Below are 5,656 nucleotides of genomic sequence, written 5' to 3' on the forward strand. Positions count from 1 at the left end.
ACATAAATACTTTGGACAAATCATCTGTGACAGTAAAACTGAGGCATAGACATCACATAACATGCTTAAATATGTGGTGACAATGTATTATCCGCGTCGTAGGTAGTTCCAGCAATAGACCATAAAGTACACCATGATTCACTTCCAACAATAAACGAACTAATTGACAGCAATACACAACAGTAACTATCTAATGGGCGCTACACTGCCGTAGGGCCTGAAATGTGTTAATGTTATTATTATTAGTGGCAGTGATCAGACACAAAGTATTTCCATTTCACAAGGAAGGAGCCCAGGAGTCAAATGATTTACAAACAATAGACCTAATTAAGCGGTAAAGCGCGTGCCTGGAAGCCGAGACACCGCGGGATCGAATCCTGGTCGGACTAAGGATTTTTCACTCTGCGTTTTAACGTAGGCAGAAACTACACGTGGTTCAGATTTCACGTTAAACCGAAAGTCCCCTTTACCAGTTGGATAACAGGGTTAAGTTGGGGGCACGCAAGTCCCCGAAATGGAGTCCGATTGAAGACATGTACAATGCCATTAAGCCACACGAAACTGTTATTATATTAAATGCGTGTTGTGTTGCGTCAGGTCACCAACGTACGAGTTGCTTCGTCGCCTTCGCTTATTGACTCAGCATTCGGAAATTCGTTCCGCATCCCAGGAAATGTGAAAAAGTGCTCATAAAAGTTTTCTTGTATGTGAGTCGTACTTGTGTTGCAGATGCCATAAATTCGAGATGCAGTATACCAGTGTTCGAGCATTGCCAAGGTGCGCTGCAACCTGTCACTGCACAATCCAGAGCATTTATGGCCTACTGTAGGGGCTAGCTAACAAGAATGCAGCCAACAGCCGTAATCAACAATATTAAAATTGTTAAAAGGAATAGTGGCACTGTACGTTTTCTTCATCTTATTGGTTCCAATCGCTTTTAACATCACGAGGGTGAAATTCATATAGGGACTTCCGGTAACACGCCCTTTGTTCGCTGCCATGCCACTTGGTGTGCTCAAAGATTACCAATCCATCATCTCACTTCCTTATTGCCTGATTTTTAGTTTTTTATGATTGTTTTCGTTACATAGCTAGCAGAAGTTTGTTTCATTACGGTGTGCTTCTGATTACGACTTCTCGTGTGTACTGTACTCTTTGAATTTCGTTGTAAATATATTACTCGTATTCTGATTGTGTTCTTCTCGCGTCCGTAGCATTCGGTGGAGTAAATGATTCCAAATTTGTTTTACGTAAAACAGAAGCAGCTTTCGTTGCATTTGCATCTGTCATTGCTTACAAATCGTGTGAACTGCTCGATTTAAATGCATTGTAAGCATATTGCTCGTATACTACGTTTTCGGCACTTTCTTGTATTTAATGGAGAACTCCATGTTAGCGGGCTGTGCCAGTATTGATATTCAGCTTTATTCTGTCTTGCCACGGATTGAGTAAGCAATTCTGATTTGAACGCTGTTGCTTCTTGCCAGTGAGTGCCATGCACTTCACAGCACATGGCGGGGATCACGCGCAGTGATCTCTCTGTCAACCTTCACGTCACCCCATACTGAATTGAAGCTTACAGGCACACGGCGCCACATGTTTAACTCATACGCAGCTATGAATATAACCGAGATTTTCCGTGTTTTAGTGTATTATTATTATCGTCATTAAGCTTTATATTAGTTAGACTATTTTTCCTATAGTCGGTAAAATGCTAGTTAAAGCCTCCGAGGGCGTCAACCTCAGAGGGCACTGTTTTTTTTCTGGGGGAAGAGCCTCACACCATCTTAGACCATGTAGGCGTTTAATACGGTGAAACACCCTATAATGTCATTTGAAACACTTTAACTGCATTAATTGGTTTTCTTTTTCTATTCTGGAAAGTTATTTTTCAACTTTTTTCATCTATCAGTTTTTGTTTTTGTTCACTGTCAGTTCACTTACTACCTTTGTATTTTTTTCTTGTTGATAGCTTTCAATGTGACGAAAGTGTGTGTCCTTACGAAACACATTACGCAAAGCCGTGCATTCCTGGATGCTTCTTATTTATGATGTCATTTAACCTTACAAAGATTTTTGAACTACCGTCAATGAAACTGTCGTGGACTTGTTGAAATTCTCCTTCCCTTTTTAAATTGAATACCGTAAAACTTTCACTTGGCTTCATTAAAGATACTCTTGAAATTGTCTGTAGCCAGTTCTTTCCTGAAACAGTTACACGGCCAGTTAGTTCAGCATACAAACGTGCTAATTCGGTGTGTTTGCGTTTAACTCTATAAGCAACATATCGTGCAATCATCTCTAACAGCTCAATAGTTTTCTTCAAATCTGGAACACTTTCCCCTTCGTTCGCGGTGCAGTTATCAAAAATGTCTCCCATCCTTGAACCAATGTCTGCGACTTCTTACTGTCAAATTCACTTTTCCGCAGACAATAAGTGTCTTGCTTATCAGAAGATGACGGTTCTACAGACGTATCTCGAGTTTCCGACAGTATAAAGTATCAAATTATTTCTCTGTCTTGAATGCGCTACCTGATATGATTTCGCTCGTATTACGGGTCAAAATCAAAGACTTAATTCTTCAGGAGACGGTTATACGCAAAAGGTGGTACCGATATCCATGTCTTCGACTCATTCTTCGGGCGCCCAGGCGAGCACGAATCCTTGCCCTAAGCGAAGAGCTTAACCAACCAATCATCCAGGAAATCATCAGCCAACGTACACGTAGGCTCATGGACAAAACAGAAGCCCTACGACCCACGTCACGTCACCTAGGATAAGCTGAACCTTTAGCTCCTGAGCGTTGGCACCAGGTCCGGGCGGCTTGGGCGATCATCGATGTCCCACAGTAACTATCCACATCACCTTTCACCTACACGCTATAAGGGCTTGCAACAATGATAAAGTTACACCTTGACTATCCACCCAGCCGAGCCAATAAGTTGATAGCATTTCGTCACAATCACCCACAAAAAAATTTCGGTATTCAAAATGGTTCAAATGGCTCTGAGCACTATGGTCAACAGTCCCCTAGAACTTAGAACTACTTAAACCTAACTAACCTAAGGACATCACACAACACCCAGCCATCACGAGGCAGAGAAAATCCCTGACCCCGCCGGGAATCGAACCCGGGAACCCGGGCGTGGGAAGCGAGAACGCTACCGCACGACCACGAGATGCGGGCTTTCGGTATTCGCTTCAGGTCTTGAAGGGAGATAGTCTTGGCAAAGATTGTTGTCCGGAGCGAACTATTGGGTGCGGTAAGTCACAACAGCAAGCGACTGTCGACGATATTTATCGCTTCGCATACCCCCTCAAAATAAATTTTTGGAAGATTAGGTTTTTATTTTCGTGGTTAACAGAGTTGGGATTCATCTAACTTCTGTAACGAGTTAATGTTTAAAAGGGCGGAGTTATCATTTATTGTTATAATAGTATGTTTAAGGGCTTTATGGACCAAGTGTTAACGAGAGCGATTGTGAGTTGCCTATTTGTAGTAGCAAATTTGTGGCCACATTCTTCCGTGGAGTATTGCTAGAGGTTCTACTAGGACACTCCAAAGGCGTCTTCTCAAATGACGTGAGAAAGCATGTGGACGAAGAGCTGGTGACGTCACGGCGTGGAATTACACTTTCCACTACTCTGTGGAGCGTGAAATGGAGAATCTGGCATGCCGGATTTTTATCTGTTGGAGACAGACGTGGCCAGTGACACGAGACATCGTATTTCGTCACAGGCAGAACGTAGGAGCCGCCATACTGTATGGCGTTAAACATCGCAATTGGTCGGTTTTCTGTATCATAGAGTACGTGGTGTGCATATAAGCTGTTTCTAAGCATCATGAAATTGGGGATCTCTGAAAACCAGTCGTTTTAGCTACGATTTGTTGTAATAAAATGGCAGGAAACTGCATATCGTCAGGCAATGGCTTCCAGTAATTGATGTTTTTATTGTTATAAATGGCTCTGAGCACTATGAGACTTAACTTCTGAGGTCATCAGTACCCTAGAACTTAGAACTACTTAAACCTAACCAACCTAAGGACATCACACACATCCATGACTGAGGCAGGATTCGAACATGCGACCGTAGTGGTCACGCGGTTCCAGACTGTAGCGCCTAGTACCGCTCGGCCACACTGGTCGGCTTTTATTGTTATAACTTGTGTGCTACGGAAGTATACCGTTTCAATAGTATAGCACAACGACGATTTATCAAAAGCTTATTTTTTGGTACAATTGAATATTAAATATCAAATAATGACATTTCGAGAAGTCATTAGAGAGTATGTCGTCTGCGGAGGCCCAGAAGCTCTGTCTGAGCGGTAGTACAGTTGGTAGCGTCGGGAGCTGTTGTCGTGACACAATGAAAGTTTGTATCCACCTTCTTCCAAAACAATTTTTTTCTCAAATTTAGTTTTAAAAGGTTATGTGCCTTTCTTGTTCATTTAATACGAGAGTTATCTAAAAAGTCGATTTTATTTTTTATAAATAATGTATTTGCTGCAATTCGTGTTGCAAAGACCAACGACTGGAATGTTTCCCCAGTGACCAGAAATCTTAAGTGATTGCTGGTCCAGCAAATAAACTTGAGTAACAAACAGCAAGTTTTTGCTATTGCGAAACCTTCTGTAAAATATATGTACCTATCTCTGGGCTTCTGAAGTGGCTCATGCTTGTATCTTACCGGTGAATATCTTTTTCAATGAAAAGGCTTCGAAAAAAATCTACGAAACGAACCTCGATCTCGAAGTCTATGTGATGAAGTACATTATTTGAGAGTGTTGTTGCCGCGCGGGATTAGCCGAGCGGTCTCAGGCGCTGCAATCATGGACTGTGCAGCTGGTCCCGGCGGAGGTTCGAGTCCTCCCTCGGGCATGGGTGTGTGTGTTTGTCCTTAGGATAATTTAGGTTAAGTAGTGTGTAATCTTAGGGACTGATGACCTCAGCAGTTAAGTCCCATAAGATTTCACACACATTCATTCAGAGTGTTGTTAGTCAATCTAACATCGAGAATATGGATACTATGCAAGCGCAAAATGGTGTTAGACTCTATACCTTTAACTGTTGTTGTTGTTGTTGTGGTCTTCAGTCCTGAGACTGGTTTGATGCAGCTCTCCATGCTACTCTATCCTGTGCAAGCTTCATCTCCCAGTACATACTGCAACCTACATCCTTCTGAATCTGCTTAGTGTATTCACCTCTTAGTCTCCCTCTACGATTTTTACCCTCCACGCTGCCCTCCAATGCTAAATTTGTGATCCCTTGATGTCCTACCAACCGGTCCCTTCTTCTTGTCACGTTGCGCCACAAACTCCTATTCTCCCCAATTCTGTTCGATACCTTCTCATTAGTTATGTGATCTACCCATCTAATCTTCAGCATTCTTCTGTAGCACCACATTTCCAAAGCTTGTATTCTCTTCTTGTCCGAACTGTTCCATACATGGCTACACTCCATACAAATACTTTCAGAAACGACTTTCTAACACTTAAATCTGTACTCGATTTTTTTTCTCTGCCTCGTGATGACTGGGTGTTGTGTGCTGTCCTTAGGTTAGTTAGGTTTACGTAGTTCTAAGTTCTAGGGGACTGATGACCATAGATGTTAAGTCCCATAGTGCTCAGAGCCATTTGAACCATTTTGTACTCGA

Source organism: Schistocerca nitens, chromosome 1 (genome assembly GCF_023898315.1).
Source record: "Schistocerca nitens isolate TAMUIC-IGC-003100 chromosome 1, iqSchNite1.1, whole genome shotgun sequence".
In the NCBI taxonomy this organism is placed as follows: domain Eukaryota; kingdom Metazoa; phylum Arthropoda; class Insecta; order Orthoptera; family Acrididae; genus Schistocerca; species Schistocerca nitens.